The sequence below is a fragment of the Cupressus sempervirens genome, chromosome 10 (genome assembly GCF_028749045.1).
Source record: "Cupressus sempervirens isolate cs-2001-9-10 chromosome 10, ASM2874904v1, whole genome shotgun sequence".
NCBI classification, from domain to species: Eukaryota; Viridiplantae; Streptophyta; class Pinopsida; order Cupressales; family Cupressaceae; genus Cupressus; species Cupressus sempervirens.
Window position 1 is genome coordinate 558,605,495 of NC_143127.1, and position 20,408 is coordinate 558,625,902.

Consider the following 20,408-nt stretch of genomic DNA (forward strand, 5'->3'; position numbering starts at 1 on the left):
AGTTTCCATTCTTTTAGAGCTCTAGAAGCAAGAGATTCAGCCCTTCCAAGATCCTCCGAGAAACCCCGATCTCTAATCTACCTTGTGATGACATCAAGATCTTCCTGAACAAGCCTCTTCATAGAGTGAAAGTTCCCAAAACATTGTCTATTCCACATCCTGAGCCATCTTTTAACATATTGAAGCATTTTAGAAAATGAGAACATAGCAATACCATATGTAGGAGTGCTATCTTTCCACCAACATAAAACAAAATCATGAAGAGAGGAGTCACAAAGCCACATCAACTAGAACTTAAAAGGAGGACACTTTGGAACAAGCCCCAATAGCATAAAAATTGATTGGCCAATGATCAGAACCCCTCCAATCTAGGATTTCCGAAGAGAGAGTAAGGGTGCCACTAACCCAGAAACAATAAACAAGAAATCTATCCAAACGTTCTAACATACACTAGTACATTTGACCCCATTTTTAGACCAAAATTTTTGACCATCTATTAAAATGTTTTGGATTGGTAGGAATATGCAAGGAAAAATATCTTTTTTTAAAATCCATGCCCATGTTGGTCAAAATTTCAACCAACACGGGCTTCATAGTGTTTTGAAAATTGTTAGAAGTTGTAATCTTTCCTTGGTGTATTTATAAACCAAGGTTAGAACTCCTTTCTTTATTGTTGTAATATATTAGGATATAAGCCAAGGTATCCTAATATATTTCTTTTTTGTCATTTTTCCACTACATCTTATTTTGTCATCTAGTGGAATATGTGAGGACAAATATATATTGTAATTTCTAATTTTAGATTATTCCTCCTTAAGAGGAATCTCACACTTGGCCTCACACACATATGAATGGTGGCATTCATAGACATGGGAGTTACATTCTAACTCCTCTCTCTCATCTCTATCTAAGAGATGACCCTCTTCTCTCATTTAACAACAATGAGGTTTCTTCCTCTTCTTAATTATTGTATGAGCATTGCTCTCTATCTCTCTCTCTCTTCCTTCTTAGGCTTTTCATGCCTCATTCATAATATCACAAGGGGTTTTCTTTGCTTTCCCCTTTCCAAATATCTTGTCTCATGGTGTTGGAGCTTGAAGCTTTCTCTCTCCTATTTTATGGTAATATCTTTTCATGCATTCACTCACTTAGATTCTTTCCTGGTTTTGCTTATTTACATATTTCTTTTTCCATTTCTAACAAAAATGAAAAAGGTCGATGCCCTATTTCATTGTTATGCACACTCATTGCGGTTCATTGTCATCACATTGTGCCTTTGAATTTCTACCTGAACCTGATAATCTCAATCCACTTTTGCCTTATCCAAACTGTGTCATGTAGGAGATGGAAAGGTCTCGCTCAGTCACATAATCACACATACATCACACTTTGCACAAGGGCTGCATGGATTTTCACAATCATCTTTGGTTTGTCGAATGCTTAATCTCCCACTTGACCCTTAAACCTTTGAGGGTGGTGAGCATTGGTAGAAATAGTGCAGATCTGACTCATTTGCACCACTTTGTGGCATTGAACGAACTCTATAGAACTTGCAACATGCATTGAGGTCTTCTTCCAGGAGGTCTTCTTCCAATCTGAGACGTCAAATCAACATCCAAAGAGTAGTGTAGAATCACTTCGCTTGTGGCTAGCTAAATGAAAGGCTTTATGCTTTGTGCGCTCTTGTTCCCAAAATCACCAAGGCAGTATTCCAAATTAGGGTTTTCTTCTCTTTTCTAGTTTCTTTTTCTTCTGTTTCTTGAAGATTCTATGTGAAGTTCTCTATTTGTTTATTCTAAAAGGGGGTTATGTTTTTGCTTATGTAGATGGACAAGGCATCGATTGTTGGAGACACCATTAGCTATGTACAAGACTTGTAAAAGCAGGTGAAGGACATTAAAGTGGAGATCTACAATTTGACTGCGCTACACAAAAGTTCTCAAGGTTTGAGTTTTATATGACAGCCGAGCCTTAATTACAGTAGCTACTGTGATAATTCTGGTAGCCGTTCTTGGTTTCTGTATGTGCCTCTCTCTCTCTCTCTCTCTCTCTCTCTCTCTCTCTCTCTCTCTCTTTGTGTGTGTGTGTGTGTGTGTGTGTGTGTGTGTGTGTGTGCATCATTTCCTACAAACATTAAAATAGAATGTTCCAGCTTTAGTGGTTCTAGACTCTAGTGTTTTTGTCATTGGTTCCTCTATTCTACTATAGGTAAAATATATCATATCTATACTGATGCTTTTGAGGGTGACTAACTCACAGTATTGACTATTCTTGGCTTCAAGCATATTATATGTGGGTAAGCCTTATTTTAGTTTCTTCAAAATTTTAATATGCTTCATGAAAAGTAGGTTTTTTAGTTTATTTTTATTTTTTGCGACCTTGATAAGATTTACTATTTATGGCAAGTTGATCATTATTGGATGGTTGCTTGTGACAAGAACATTTGTTCTCAGCGGTGTGTTTATTGCACTTAACAAGTAAGTTCTCATTTGTTGAATGCGAGTTTATTATAAATATTGTGATTATTAATCTATATCTACTCTGCCTTTAAGTTTGGTTGAAACTAGGATTCTGAAATTTGTCAGTGAAAAGAGATTTAGATTTAAAAGGGGTTAGTGTTATTTCTATAAAGATTAGGATCTTAAAATCTTTTTCCTAGAGATAAAATCTGAGGCTTGATTACAGGGTTACTCAATTATCTACAGAAGTAACAAATAGCCTAATTAGCTAGAGTCACTTTTTGTATCTATGAGGCTTTAAAATGACTAGAGCATGGATATTTGGACCTTTCCCAAGGGGACCTATAGCCATTGGATTATACTTGTTTATATTGATTTTCTTCCTTCGTAGCTATCTTCATATGAAGATTATTACAAACAGAATAGTATAGTATTCTTTCTTTAGGTCTTCACTTCAAGTGTTATACTCTATTGGATAGTCTTATACCTCAACCTTGCTCTTATACCTCAATCCTAGTGTTTGGTGTAAATCTAAAAGGATGAAGCTTGAAAACTTGATTTTAGGCCCTAGGGTATAATAGACATTTCCAATTTGTAGTAGATTTTTTCTGAGATATCTCAATATTTGAAAGTTGAAATGTCTCCTTTCGTATTCCCCAAATATTTTTCCTTGTTTAATTCTCCTAATCTAACATTCTCTTTATTTTAGGATTCATATTGATATTGATTTGATTCAGCCATGCAAGAAACAATAAAATAATGATGGAACTAAGCCTTTTTAGAGATTGGATTTTTGCATTCATTCATACCCTTTTCTTTTGTAATAAACCTTGCTCCATTCACTTTTATCAGGTAATGAAACGATTATTAGATGTTGGTAGATACTTATGCTCTTATGCTTTAGTAGCTAAATTTTTTTTTGGATACAGAGGAAGTGTAATGCTTCACTAGGTGATCACCAGTAACACTCATTCTACCAGGCTTCTACGATGCTATAGATATGATTTTCCTTACATGCACTCAGAAAACAATTAGTGCAAGCCTCATTATGTATCTTGGAGGCAAGATCTAATCCAAAGAAAACTTACAAAGTTTTAACTATTACAGTAACAGATTTCTATTTCAAAATATATGCTTCGATTGGTCTTAAAGCCAATTTAATCTTTATGGTTTCAAAAATTTACTGACATCATAATATGTACTTCGTTTGTTCTTAAAATCAATTTAACCTTGAATATTTCAAAAGCTTATTAATCTTTAACATACCCATGGAGGATTTCTGCATAAGATAATATATGAACATTGAAATAAACCATTACCTATCTTGATACATGCTGAAGACACCACTGCCGTGAATCAACTCATAAGTTCTGGGATATGTTGAAAAGGCCTCACACCTGCAATCCAAAAACAACCTTTGTCATACCATCCAAATAGGCTTAATAACATTCTCTTGGTGAGTCCAAGTACCAAACCATGTTATCTCATGTCATACAATTTATGTTAATATTTTGGATAGCACCTAGGTAGTAATTTTTCATGGCAAGGGTTTGTGGAAAGTCATAACTTGAAGATATGTGAAGGTTACATCTAGGTTTAACTTTGAAGAAAAACTAGCCAAGCAATTGTTAGGGACTTCTTACATTAAACAAAAAAATATATTCAATTTGGGAGCTATTCATTCAATTCTCGTTTCACCTTAACTCTAATCATGAGGTGTAGCAAGGTCAGATGCTATATCAAATTTTAGAAAATAGTCACAATATTATTGGGCAACTCTGGATTTGACTGCATTGTCCATTTTTTATTAACACTTCGGATCATATTCTATGATCAATCATTTTTATATTCATATGAATCACAGAGTATAATTTGAAATGTTAATAAAAAATTGTTAATGCCATCAAATCCAAAAACCATCCAACAATTTATCATAGATTGTAGAAACTTCATGCATGTAGGGAAAAATGTTGCCTAATTGTGGGTCCAATAATGTATCATAGACTGTAGAAACTTCATGCATGCAGGGCACAATGTTGCCTAATTGTGGGTCCAATATTAGATTTGAGAATATGTCCAAAAATATTTTGCTTACTAGTTGAGATAAGTACCAATCAATCCACGTTCGTAGATGGCACCGAGAGTATTTAGTTTTGCATGAAATGGAACCACATTCATGACCCATGAGCGATCATTTGCCAAGGCAGCAACAAAGTATCCCAAATCAAAGTTCATGCCCATGATGTTTCTATATCCTCCTTGCCCCAGATGACCATTAAACATTTTTTAGTATGACACTCTCTTATTCCATAGTTTGTTATCTTCACTGAACTTTTCAACTGTAATTCCAGGGAAACTGCCACTACTTATCCTTGGAGGGACAACTATAAGATGTTTTAGCCATTTTTCTAAGGCACCCCCTACAACATCATGGATACCATTCACCTTTGGAAGTGGTGTTATGCAAGTTTCCATCTTCTTATACCTTCCATTCAGCAATAATTCAAATTGTCAGTAGCAAAAACATATCAAACAAAGCTAAGCTATAAAGATGATCTAATAAATTGACATATATTCCTAATTTACACTAAAAGATGTTGAGGAGATGCTCTGATACCAAATTCTTATAATGTTTCATTTTAGAAGACTTATATTGCTATAAAATAAAAATGGGTAAAATTACATACCAAGCAACATTAGGGTTGTTAGCTTCACATATTTGGGGAGTTTTGTAAACATGTCTTCTTTTAACACAATAAATATGGTTTGTGGGCTTTTTCCATATAGCGAGGTCACACTTTGGACAACCTTCTTTCAACATAGATGCTTTGCAACATCTTCAATTGCATCTTGCTTTGCTTTCAAGTCCATTGGAGTTCTTTCCCAACCCTTGTGATATTTTTGCCAGTTTATAGGACCGGATAAAATCCAATACCCACTAGGTCTCAACACCCTATCCACTTCCAGTAAGTAAATGCCATATGGTGGGAAAAAGCATAGGTTAGATTAGAAAAAAAAATTACATACATTACTAAAGCTCTACAAAAGAAATAGGTTGGATTTAGATAATTACCATAGTCTTTCCATGGAATAAGACAACGAGAGCAGTGAGCCATATCAAATGATCTTGCTGGATATGACATCCTTTCAAAAGCCATGATACCAATCATTGCTAGAACACCACGTTCGAGAGAAAATTGTACTTGTGCTTCATGTGTATCCCTCAATGCAAAGGACATGGTTAAAATGCTTCTCTTTAGCAGGTAGGCACCCCAGCTAGCAACCTACAAATCATTATAAAAGAGAGTCACTCTCCAATTCTGGTAGTTGATGTATGCGATCAAATGAACAATCAATATCAATTTCATTTGATTTATGCAAAATGTAAATATATAACTTATTGTTTATCTACATTAGTAGAAAGCAAGTCAGTGCAATCAATGAGAAAGTTTAACTTGTAAGAAACAAAGTGATTTTTGATCTACTGGTTAGATGCTTTGATCATTGAACTTTTAGAAGCCTTAAGTTCAAACAAGAAATTCTTTAGGGAAACTCAGTCTCGTACCAAAAGTAAGAAATTATTCATAGTAGCAAAAACTGTTGGGAGAAAGGATAACTTAACCTGAAAAAGTGACTTGGGAATGCCTATTAGAATAGGGTATAACTATACATTAGTCTTAAGTATCCCCCTAGACAAATCCCTAGGGAATTAGATTTTGAGGAAGGCCAAATTATATACTCTCTCATGAAATGATGTAAGTTGACCAAGAGATCTGTCTTACATCAGCCACATTACAAAATTTGATGATTCAGGGTCCTAATATGATACTTGAAGACTTCATCTCAAAAAGTACAAGGCTGTAGCATGTAAATCAAAAAATTGGATCAATGGCTATAAACCAACATTTAGATCACTCATTCATTGCTATAAATTGATGAAAGTATGATGCCCCTGTTGAATGATTTTCAAAAGGTAATGTACATCTTCCTGTAGCACACATAGATCACATCTAATTCATATTTCCTTTTATATCTTACTGAAGAGCATATATTTCCTCAAGGAAAACATTTCTATACATTAATATGTTTCAATTTTTTAGTCATCTTTATTAGTTGATGCATTAATCACATTAGTCATTGCTATCAGGATTAGTCAAGGCATGCTGCTGATAGCACCTAAGTAACTTTCACCTTGTGACATCTCTTTGAGACATTTTGCAAATAATTAAGATACATTGTCTATAACTCCAAATTTTTCAAACATCCAGTCCTTCTAAAAATTATAGGATCATTTCAGTTACATTTGAAAACATTAATCAACAATGTCCATATGTGCAGATATAAACATTAACTACAACATGTCCAATTTATTTGCAGATATATTTTCCTATGAAGAAAGACCACGTCTGACAATATGAACCCAGAAAAAAATAACGAGACAATGGTTCCATTGTGGGCTCATTTCTAAAGAAATCTTGATAAATGTTATTGCCCTTGCAAAAAGTGTAAGGGCTTAAAGGATTGAAGAATTCTAATCACAACATCCCAGAGTCATTGTTGGCAACATGGTTATGTTGAAGGGGCCACGATTTTCATCCATTGCTGAATGTGGATTTCCTACTGGAGGAACATGGATGTGTGAATATCCAAGTTGAGGATAACACTCCCATGGAAGAAGATGATAATGTGCCAGAGGACATGATTGAACAAGATGGTATTAGGGCAGGTGATGAAGAGGCTCACAATGATGGTACTAGCAAATCTGATAATGATGATGAAGATGGTCTTGATATACCTTTACTTGAGAAGATGCACGAGCCCTTATATGAAGGCTCCCAAATAACTCTACTCTTGGCTATAGTGTTGTTCGTGAACTTAAAGGTTATGAATGGTATATTCAATGTAGCAATGTCACGTATGCTAAGGTATGCCATTTTTGTCATCTTCAATGTTAGCATACAATTACTATTCATTATATTAACAATGTATATTTTTTGTTGTAGGTTGATTAGTGAGTCTTTGTTACCACCATTAAAAATTTTGCCTCTCGTACTGAGAATTATCTAATATTGTGAACTAGTTTGGAATGAAGTATCAGACAATACATGCATGTCTCAATGATCACATTCTATATCATAAACAACATGAATTTGCAACAAAATACCTTGATTGCCATATTCATAGATATTGGTCAGATTAAATAACAAAAAAGGTACCACACAAGTTTCTTTGGTACATTCCCATTATTTCACATCTTCAACGATTATTTAGGTTCGCTAGCTTGGCAAAATTTATGGATTACCATGCACACAATAGAAGTCAAGATGCCATTATGTGAATGCCTGCTGATGGTTCTAAATTTCAAGAGGTAGAAGAAACATGGTCACACTTTAAAGAAGAACCTTGTAATTTGAAGTTTTCATTGGTAGTGGATGGTATCACTTCATATGGAGATATGAGATCTGTTTACTCACCGTGGCCTATTTTTGTTATTAACAATAACATTCCTCTTTGGATGTCCATAATGTTGTCAATGATTGTGCCAGGTATTTTTTCATTTTATAGTTATCTAAATTAATTTATAAACAGTGCATGAAAATGGTCATAATAATTATGTAATGTTTATGTTCATTTAATTACTAGGTAAGTACCAAGTTAAAGACATGAACATGTATATTGAGTCCCTAATTGACGAGTTGTTGAAGTTATGAAATGATGTCACTATGTATGACATCTCTAGACCGATAGGACATCGATAATTTCAATTCCATTCAATGCTTGTATGGACAATACATGATGCCCCTAGGCTAACTCATTTTTGCGATATGTTATATTGTTAAGATCACATATTTTTGGTCTGTTATAGTGCTTACACATTACTATCATATGCTTAAGTTGTGCATGATAATTGTACATGATCCAATTGTACACGATCTTTTAGGTCTTCAGACAAAGAAAAAATTTGCATGTCCAGTTTGTGGTCCAAAGATGAAATTTTGTCATTCGAGAAGTTTAGGAAAGCATGTGTTCGATGAGTTTAGGCACTTTCTCCACAATAATCATAGGTATCAAATTTTCAAAAAATGTCTTTTCAATAGGAAATAAGAGACATCATCAAGGCCATGAAGAATGACACTTCATCTATGAAAGTTGGAATATGATCGACTAAATTGTCGATGTTAGAATTAAACCATGGAAAAAAATAACAATTACATGCAAATATAACTACTAACAGAAAATAATAGATCACACAGAAAAGAACACAAGGCACCAAGATTTACGTGGTTCACCCAATCCCTGGGCTACGCCCACCAAACAACAAGTCCAATATTATTACAATCTAGTGATTATAACCTTATTACAATCCGTAATCCCTTACAGCTCAGTATTGCCGCAAGAACCAATTTCACATCAAAACTTAATCAAAATACCTCACCCTAAGCCCTTTTATATAAGTATTTTATGCCATTTTAGGGTTACAACATGTTAGCCATATGTCGACTACAACATCGGCCACGCCCCAAAAAAATTTCGGGTCATTGCCTCGAACCCCAAAGAATTTATGATGTGTAGTACTTTCCTGATTAGTTACCACAATATGACAATCTCCCACTTGGGGACTGATCAGGCTCCACACTAAACAACAATCTCCCACTTGGGGACTGATCTTGTAGTTATACCACTACCACATGGGGCTCCCACTAGATCAAACCACCCTAGACTTTGTTATTCTTTGATTCATGGTCAGTCTAGAAGACCAACCGAAGTTGAAGAGGAGTTTAGATTCTCCCTTGTTACTACCTTTGTCAACATATCTCCTGGATTGTCATTTGTATGCATCTTCTCTAGCTTTAACTATCCATCCTCCAAAACTGACCGAATGAAATGGTAACACAACTGTATGTGGTTGGTCTTATAATGTAGAGTTGAATTATTTGCAAGATGAATGACACTTTGACTATCTGTAAACAAATAACTATCCCTCTGAGGGTGTCCCAATTCTTTCAAGAAGAACTGAAGACATATCATCTCTTTGGCTGCCTCTGTAGTAGTAACATGCTCTGCCTCTGTAGTGGATAGAGCATTAACCATCTGTAACCTAGAAACATCGCTCACACTTGCCCCACAAATAGTAAAGACATAACCTGTAGTACTTTGTCTAGTATCAATATCCCACCAAATCTGAGTCAACATAGCCCATTACATCAATAGTATAGCCCCCAAGGTGTAAACACTTATTGAATGTTCTCTCAAATATCTAAGAATTCATCTGACTGCATTCCAATGCTCAATTCTTAGATGACTCATATACCTGCTAACGACTCCCACTGCATGTACAATTGACCTAGTACATACCATAGCATACATTAAGCTTCCTACAACTAAAGCATAGGGTACCTTGGACATCTTATCCTTCTCTTCTTGTGTCTTAGGACACATCTCCTTAGTCAATTTCAAATGACCAAGTAAAGGTGTGCTGACAGCTTTAGCATTCTCTATAAAGAAACATTGCAACACCTTCTCCACATAATCAGCCAGGGATAGTGTCGATGTTTTGTTCTTCCTATCTTTGCAAATCTTCTTACCAAGGATTTGTTTTGCTGCCCCCAAATCCTTCATAGAAAATGCATGTGCTAACTGGCGTTTCAGCCCCTTAATATGATCCATGTTAGACCCAACTACATGCATATCATCAACATATAAACATAAAATAATGTAGCTATCATCATCCGACCTCTTAAAATAAACACAATAATCTGAATGACACCTATTATATCTATGCTCATGCATAAAATTTTCAAATTTCATATACCATTGCTGAAGTGCTTGCTTCAAGCCATATAAACTTTTCTTCAATTTGCACACTAAGTTCTCCTTACCTTTGACCTCAAATCCTTGTGGCTGAGCCATATATATTTCTTCATCTAAATCACCATGAAGGAAGGTTGTTTTAACATCAAGCTTCTCTAAATGCAAATCTTTAGTAGCTACAAGACTTAAAATAGTATGGATATAAGTTATCTTAACAACAGATAAAAATATCTCATCAAAATCAATCCTTTCACAACTAACCTAGCTTTAAATTGTTTCTTACATCCTTCCTCTTCTTTCAACCTATAAACCCACTTATTCTATAAAACTCTTTTACCTGCAAGCAACTTGCACAAATCCCATGTCTTATTCTTTAGCAAAGTGTCCATTTCTTCTTTCATTGCAAACTCCCACTGAATCTAAGTATCCACCTGCATAGCTTCATCACAACTTTCAGGTTCACCAGCATCAGTAAGTAGAATAGAATACAAAGAGGGAGAAAATCTTTGTGGAGGTCTAATTTGCCTTGTTAACTGTCTAACATTCACCGGTGTGTGTGGCATTTGTTGTTGTAGTTGTTGCACATCATGAGGAATGGCTAGAACATCATGTTTTGGAGTATCATCCAGCACTACATAATCATCTTCTTTTTTTTCATGTTGCTACAATAGATCTTTGTACAACACTCTCATTGAATATGACATCTTGACTTTTTAAAATTTTATGATTTTCAAAATCCCAAAGTCTATAACCAAATTCATTAATGCCATATCCAAAAAATACACATTTCTTTGACTTAACTTCCAGCTTGGTTCTATTTTTAGAATCTATATAAGTAAATGCTTCACAATCGAAGGTCTTGAGAAAAGAATAACTCACCTTCTTATTAGTCCATGCTTCCTTTGGAATACCATAGCCCAAAGGAGTAGAGGGACCTCTATTAATCAAATATACAATAGTATTGACAGCCTCTGCCCACATGTGTAAGGGCAACCCAACATGCAACCTCATGCTCCTTGCATGCTCCATTATAGTCCTGTTCATTCGTTCAACCACTCCATTTTCTTGTGGAGTCCTTGGAATTGTTTTCTATCTATGAATACCATTAGTGGAGTAATAATCTTTAAATTCATGACTGCAATACTCAACACCATTATCAGATTTGAGACATTTTAATTTCTTACCAGTCTCATTTTCAACCAAGCATTTTCAACCAAGCATTTTCATTTCTTAAAAGTTTGAAATACATCAGATTTATGTCTAAGGAAATAAACCCATACTTTTATAGTTGTGTCATCAATAAATGTAACATAATAATGAGAGCCACCAAGGGAAGATACCTGAGCCAGTCCCTATTCACCTATATGAACAAGCTCTAATTTTTCCTATTTGTTTTCCTTCTCAGTCTTCACAAAATTCACTCTCTTTTTTTTTCCATATACACAACTTTTACAAAAATCCATTTTAACACATTTTAGACCTAGTAAAACTTTCTTTGAATGAAGTACTTTCATAGCTTTCTCACTCATGTGCCCAAGTCTGTTGTGCCACAATGCTGTATCAAAATCTACAACAACTATTTGTTCTCCCTACTCAACTACAACAATTGTTCCTGAAAATTCATTTTTCTCTGAAACAATTAAAAGAGAAGGAACAATATGACCTTTACAAAGATATAAGGTGCCTACTTTCACTCATTTTGCTACTAGAAGGGAACCTTTTAAAACCTTCCAATTTTTTTCATTAAAAGTAACTACACAACTCTCATCACCGAGTTGCCTTGTTGAAATTAAATTCTTACTCAGCCTTGGAACATGTCTTACCTCATGTAGTGGCCAATGATTCCCATTCTGCAACATAATCTTAATTTTTTCCTTTCCAACAATTTGATAGGGTTCATTATCCCCCAAATAAACAAGCCCAAAATTCCCTTGGACATAATCAATGAAATAACCTCTATAAGGTGTAGCATGAAATGAAGCACTAGAATCTAAAACCCATGAATCATCAACACTTTTTAAAGACAGAAGCAAAGCATCCTCCTCGGATTTGTTACTTACCACATTTGCCTCTTTATCTCCATTTGATTTATCTCTTTCATTTTTCTTTCAATTTCAACAATTTTTCTTTTTATGACCTGGTTTCCCACAGTACCAGTAATCATTCGGTCCTCTCGATTGAAACCTCCCCTTTGACTTTCCTTTTGATTTCCCATGATTTCCAGAGTTACTTCCTCTCTTAGTCATTCTACCCCTACTTTGTGCATTCAAAGAACTTTTTGATGTAGATCCACCTAAGGTTTTCCTTCAAGTTTTCTCACTCAAAACAACACCGATCACATCTTCACATTTTAGGGTACTAGATCTAGGAACAAAATTACTCACAACCATTACTAAGCCATTCCAACTTTTAGGCAAAGAACACAAAATCAAGAGAGCCCTAATTTCTTCATCAAAATTGATACCCACAGAAGATAACTAACTAGTAATAATATTAAACTCATTTAAATGATTTGCAACAGATCCACCTTCTGCTATTTTCATATTAAATAAATGCTTCATGAGAACTACCTTATTTGAAGCGGAGGGCTTTTCATATAGTTTTGATAGGGTTTACATCAATTCTTCTGTCATCTTCACTTTTTGTAATATTAAATGCTATTGATGGTGCCAGGCATAATCGAATGCTTCCAAGTGCTTTTCTATCCAAAAGATCTCATTCATCATTTGAGATAGATCCCTGATTCTTGGCTTTTCCTTCCAATGGCTTCCATATATCCTTCTAATAAAGATAGTCTTCCATTTTCATCTTCCATAACTAGAATTTTTACCCGTTAAACCTATTAACCCTCAGCTTACCCTTGTCTTCCATCGCTCCCACTCAATCATGAGAGTTTCCTGCAGAGGATAACTGAAAAACAACTAGGCTCTGATACCACGTGTTAGGATTAAACCACAGACATAAATAACAATTACATACAAATATAACCAATAAAAGAAAATAATAGATCACATAGGAAAGAACACAAGGCACCAAGATTTAACATGGTTCACCCAATCCCTGGGCTATGTCCACCAAACAACAAGTCTGATATTATTATGATCTAGTGATTATAACCTGATTACAATCTGTAATCCCTTACAGCTCAGTATTGTCGCAAGAACCAATTTTGCATCACAACTTAATGAAAATACTTAACCCTAAGCCCTTTTATACAAGTATTTTATGTCGTTTTAGGGTTACAACATGTTGGCCATATGTCAGCCATATATTAGCTACAACATTAGTCACAACCCAATTTTTTTTAGGCCACTACCCTGAACTCCAAAGAATTTACGAAGTATGCATAGTACTTTCCTGATTACTCACCACAATCTAACAGTTGAGGTAATGTCCAATTTGTCGTCCGAAGTTTAAAATTTGTATTTTCGTATTGTCTTATATTTACTAATGCTGTAATTGATGCTCATGAATTTTGTCAAGGTATCAATGACCAACTTCTTAGAGGAATGAAAAGTTATCCTACTCAATTTAGTAGGTTACTGTACTACAAGGATCTCCCAATTGTGCACTTGTTTGATGCTATGCATATTGGAAAGCATGTAACAGAGACACTATGAAAAATGTTGGATGGAAGGTGTGATAGAGAATAAATTGCCAAAATTTGTACTGACATTCATAAATCCAATCATGCACTAAAAGATTTCATTGAATCAAATAGCAATGAAAATCACATAAATACAAGTGCCCTTCTTTGGTTATTAACGAAGCAACAAAGTGATGCATTAAAAGAAGTCAAAAAAATCAAAATTTCTAATAGGATTTACTGCAAATATAAGCACTCTTCTATCAAAGAAAGGTGATTTTGGGCCAGGGTTGAAAACACACGATTAACATACCTTCATCAAAGTAATTCATGTTCTCTATTTATAGTATATTTGCAAAATTGAATGTACTGCCTATTGCATTATTTAATAATATAGTGAAATTATCTTTTTTTAATGATTGCAATACGTCCTACCTCCATCCCTTCCACAATAGTTTGACAACAATATTAAACAAGTTATATATGATCTTGGAAAATAGATGAGGTTAGAAGTGTCTTATCTTAGATTTGTAGCTTTTTATCTAAAATCTATTGTATAATTTTATTTAAATTCTCATTTAAGTGTTTTTGCAAATTGAATCTCTTTTAGGTGGTTATCATCTAAAGAAATTGATAAAAAAGATATAAAATATTGGAAGAGAAAAATTCCATAGCTTATGTGTGAAATGAAAAAGTATTTACCTCCAACCTTTTTCAATGCTCAAGAACACTACCTCATACATCAAGTTGAGGAAATTGAATTGTGTGGACTTGTACAAACTAAGTCAATGTGGATGGTTGAGAGGCACTTGAAATTTATGAAAGGCTTGGTTTGACAAAGAGCACATCTTGAGGGTTCTATGGTAGAGGGATATATGGTATACCAGACCATGGTGTACATTAGTGAGTATCTTCTAAAGTTTGCAGTAAATATCCACATAGATCGCATTTCGATCCCAACTCTAATGACAAATTCGAAGGGGAGTGCTTGACAGGAAGAGGTAGATTGAGGAGGGTGAGAGGTAATTATAAGTTTTTTTTTATAGTTTAATAATTCTTATCCATCATATATATATATATATATATATATATATATATATATATATATATATATATATATATATATATATATATAAAAGTTGTTTATAACTGGTGTAATTGTCTTCTTTATAGTGGGTCATGAGTGGGATGCACTATATTTGTATATTGTAAAAAATCTTTGATTAGATGACGGTATGGATTGAATAGTCTTAATAAAATGGTCACTCATTAATATGGGATGATGTTGCATTGTTGGTTAAAGAAGCTCATCATAATGGAGATCCCAATGTTATGCCAATGGTACTTAATCTAGTATATGGCTTAAGAGATACAAAGGTACGCATAAGATTACTAATTATGAGACATAAGTTTAATAGCAAGTCACAGATTGATGCAAATAATCTTGACATGTTTGAATAATTGTAGGTCAAACACCACAAAGTTATGTACTACCATGGCTATAAATTTCGCACAAAAAAGTCAGACGAAATGAAGAAAACATGTGATTCTAGGATAAGTGTTGTCTTCATTGTCACCAATATTTTGTCTAGAATTTACATACATCCTCAACAATCTAAAAATCGATACTATGACATTTTGGATGATATACTTGAGTGAGACTTTAATTCATTCAAAATAGTTCTATTTGTCGTAAAATGGTTTAGGCTATGACTGAATCGAAATGATCATAATAGGACTATTATTGAACATGATAGTGGATTTACTATGATTAATATAAGGTCATTTGAGCCAGTTAGAGATGAGCCCTATGTTCTTCCAAGCCAATGCGAGCAAGTGTTTTACTTTGGTGTTCCACACAGACTAGGTTGGTCATTTGTTGTTAGACATGACCCAAGAGGAAGGCCGATAAAGTATAATGTGATGGAAGAAGAAGATATTGAAGATGCACAAGATGAAGTAAATGATTATCAGGAACAATAGTTACCCAATGATGAAGAAGAAGAAGATGGTGATAATTTTGGTCATGCTAACGATAATGGTGATAATGATGATGATGTTGCTGATGATGATCATGATCATGGTGATGAATATGGTGATGATCATGGTGATGATGGTCATGATGATGATGGTGATGAAGATGATGATGATGGCGATAAAGATGGTGGTGGTGATGACGATGATCAAAGTGACAATTATGATGATAGTGATGATGATGATGATGATGATGTCATGGATGCAAAAAGAGGGGTAAAAATTTATTAAGACAAAAAGGAATAAAACAAGGAGAGCTCAACAAGGAGCTCGATCTTGAGCAACAAGATCATTAAATTCTTGCACCATCTCAAAGGACAGTTGCCTCCTATCCCTAATATTCCAACCCGGATCATGACTAGATGCCCATTTGGCTAAACAATTAGCAGTTCTATTCCATTCATGAGGAATATACGTAAACCTAATGAACTGAAAAGAGGAAGAGAAGAAAAGAATATGCTTAACAACAGTGGCCAACTGCCAACTAACATCCTCAAGCTCTTGCGAAGAAAGCATGTTCACCACCACCTAGGAATCAGACTCACAGATAATCTTACTCCATCCTCGCAAGAAACACTGTTCCACAACATATAAAATAGCCTAAGCTTCCATGAGATTGTTAGTATAATCACCCTTATGAACTGAGAAGAAAAATTTAACATCCCCAGAACTACAACGAGCCACTCCGCCAATACCAGCTGGACCAAGATTCCCACGGGAAGAACCATCAGTGTTAATTTTTAGAACTCCACAGGGAGGAGGAGTCCAGTGCCCATCTTGGTTAACCCGACCCTTCCTCTGATGGTGAAACTACGTAGACATAGAAGGAAACCTATGAGCTGCAGCCCCATCTTGTAGATGAAAATTGAGGCGATTACAGATAGCAAGATCAACTAGATCCATACCCCCATCAAGCTCACACTTCACAAGAATAGTTTCCTGAAGAGAATGTGATATTTTCCACCGAAGATGCAAAACACAAAGCTGAACATCTTGGAATATGCGACGATTCCTCTCTAACCAGATATGCCAAAGCATGAAAGATGGGCCAACAATCCAAGCAGCATGGAGAAAAGAAGACTTGGAGGAAGCAGTACCCAAGCGGGCCTAGAACTTAGGTAAAGAGGAAGCATACCGACAAGAGCAACCCCAAGCGCTCCACCAAAAGTACCATATCTGAGTAGAATAGGAGCAATGGAAGAACAGATGGGAGACAGACTCCTCTCCATTACCACACAAAACACAATAAGAGGGGCCCTGAAATCCATGTTTACAAAGATTATCCCAGGTGAGACAACGGTCGTGAGCCACTAGCCACATGAAAAAATTGCACTTGGACCAAGAAACTTTATTCCAAACTTGCTTCCACCAAGGAACCTCAGCATCCCCAAATAATTGTCTAATTGATACCTAGCAGAGACATGATATTTACCAGAAAAGGTACCGCCCCAAGCCAAAACATCTGGACCAAGCAAAGAAGAACACTCTCTAGAGGCCAGAATTTGAGAAAGCTCCTGACGATCCATGTTTGTACCTCTAGGAGGCCAATTAGAAGAATGCTTCCATCTGTAACCAACAATAGGTCCCAATTGATAAGGAGTCTTGTAATGAGCCACTTTATCCCATCCAGTGGCAAGAAAAGAGTCACAAAGAGGCTGAAGATGAGGGTATATGGATAAAATGGAAGGGAATCCATCCCAAGCATCAGACCAAAACAAAGCCTAAGAACCTCCTTTACATATCCAAAATAGACCCCTCTTTACCAACATCGCACCTGTCAAAGTATGCCAAACCATTGAGCCACAACCTTCAAGAGGAAGTGCAGAAACAGAGCAAGGATCAGCACCATGAAAATATTTATGAGTGATAATACGAGTCCAAAGTTGATGTTGTCTAGAGCACCATCGCCAATAAAGTTTAGCAGCCAAAGCTTGACTACTCAATAGAGTAGATCGAAGACCAAGAACACCCTCCTTTTTAGGAGTACAAATAGTTGCCCAATTAACCAAGCTCAATTCAGTACTATGCAAATTACCTCTCCAAAGGAATTGTCGAGAAAGAGCATCAAACTCCTTGAGAAAGTAAATAGGTGCAGCGTGAACCATGCTTCGATAAGTAGGAAGAGCTTGGATAACAACTTGAAGAAGAGTAACTCGGGTAGCAGTAGAAAGCCATCTATGAGTCCAATGATTTACCTTATCCTGAAGCTTGGTAATCAAATTTTTCCAGAAGAGACGTGGCTGCCTGGAAACAGCAATAGGAATGCCAAGATAAGTCAAAGGAAGTGATCCTATTTGAAACCATAGGATACCAACAATCCTGTGTTGAATAGAATCAGGAGTGTTAAAAAAGTAAATGGAAGATTTGTGCTCATTAACTGTCTGGCCTGAAGCTGCCAAATAAATGTCCAAAGCATGTCGAAAGGCTTCAGCTTCCTTGATCCTAGCAAGACCAGCAAGAGCAGAATCATCAACAAATTGAAGATGGGAAAGAGAAGGTAGGCCATTACCCCACCGCCAGCCTTGAATAGAATTCTGGGACACCTGATGCTTAATGAATCTACCCAAGCCTTCAGCCATGATGATGAATAGATATGGGGAGAGAGGGTCACCCTGGCGGAGGCCTCTAGAAGCACCAAATAGTTGAGAAGGTTGACCATTAATAAGAACAGAAAAAGAGGTAGAAGTAACACAACTCATAATCCAACTCACTCAGTCAGAGCTAAATCCAAAAGAAAGAAGAATACTCCTTAGGAAGCTCCATTTAACTCTATCGTAGGCCTTAGCCATATCCAGCTTAACAAACATGGCTCTCTCCTTTGAAGTAGCCATAGAGTGAATAGCCTTTGTAGCAATAACCACCCCATCCAAAAAATTTCTGCCAGCAACAAAACCACCTTTTTCTTCTAAGATAATAATGGGAAGCCACCTTTTCAGTCTCTCAGCAATCAACTTAGTAATTGTAATCACCTAAAAATGGTCATCTAGACTATTAGCCCCCTTTTCAACATTTTGGCTAAATTAATTTAATCACTTACCTAAGCCAAATTGCTAATAATCAATTTATTTGATTATAACCTATAGTTTGACTATGCTATCCTAAGTTCATTATTTGATTAAAAGAACATGTCCCCTTTTAATTAAATAAAAGACCCCATTCTTCTAACCCACTTAAAGTGCACACATAAAGTCTTTTTTCTATTTTGCAATTAAAAGAAAAGGCTTTGTGACTTTTGTCTTATATGACAAGTCAACTTATATTCTATTGGTTGATTTTTGTGTGCACATGGATCACTCCTATTTTCGAATTCCACCGTTGATCATCCACCATCTTCATCTTGATCTCCACCGTCCATACATCTTTAAAAGGGAGAGAGCTTTCCCCCTCAATCCATCCATCTTTTGAACATTGTTATGCTGCAGGTTTTCTAACAGGTTTCTTTGGAGCTTTGTGGAGAACTTCTATTTCTTGTCTACATTCTCTCATACCATAGCATTTTAGCTTAGATTCATGTTGCATGCTAGTTTAGTTTCTATTTTGCAATAATCTCTCACATAGCTTAATATTTGGATTGTAACACTCTCGTTCATATTCTAGCATAGCTGCATTTGACATTCTCATTCTAGCTTAATCTTCATTTGCATTGCATCCTTGAGGAACTCCTTGGGACATTTGCATTCTTGCATCTTGTCTTTGGAACCTCCCATTGCATGGTTTACTAGCAAGAAGAGTATCTCTAAGGCTCATCTGAGAGCCCTTGAACTTGAAATACACTCTCTTGCACTCCGTGGATAGGGAGCTCTAAGCCGGCATCCAAGCATTCCAAACTCATGGAATCGTTTGGATAGAAGGGTTTAGAGTTTGACACAAATCGAGTGTACATTTTTGGCGCCCACCGTGGGGCTTGAATCAAAATTTCAGCTCCATTTGCTTTCATTTCTTATCTCTGATTTTTTTTATAGCAGCATATTGGGTCTAATCAAATGCTTTTGTAGAATTATCACTTTGATTTTAAGGCCAAGCCATAAGTAAATTGGTTTGAAGGCCAAAAATTTAGTTGGTTTAAAGATTTGATCATATCTTTTAAACCGCTTGGATTTTGGTTTTGAAATTTTTTATTCAGGTTGGATATATGCTCAAAATGTCTCACTCCAATTTTTAGAGCATTTTGACGTGATTTGCGGGAGTTGTGAGTTTTTCTTTTTTTTTCATAAAAAGTCATTTTTAGTCGCACATCAGCGTTTTTTTCAAAAAAACTTACATTTCCAGAAAGAGTTTTCAATTTTAATGGGGGTTCTTTCTTTGTGTTTTTAATTTTGAGGTCGTATTAAGGATCAAAAAATCGATTTGAGAAATTTGGTCTGTTTTGACAAAATCAATCTCTAGGGAGTAAATGAAAAGATTTTTTAAAATTTCTTGCATTTTTGGAAAGCTCTCTGATTTTTAACAGGGGTCTCTTTTTTTCATTTTCATTTTTGGATACAAAATCATAGTAAAAAAGTCCAATCTTGTTGACT

General features: G+C 35.4%; 1 pseudogene; it reads right to left on the reverse strand.

Moving 5' to 3' along the window:
• Window positions 1–3,774: 3,774 nt before the first annotated feature.
• On the reverse strand, window positions 3,775–5,737 carry LOC149535111 (putative methyltransferase PMT18; annotated as a pseudogene).
• Between the last annotated feature and the right edge of the window lie 14,671 nt (window positions 5,738–20,408).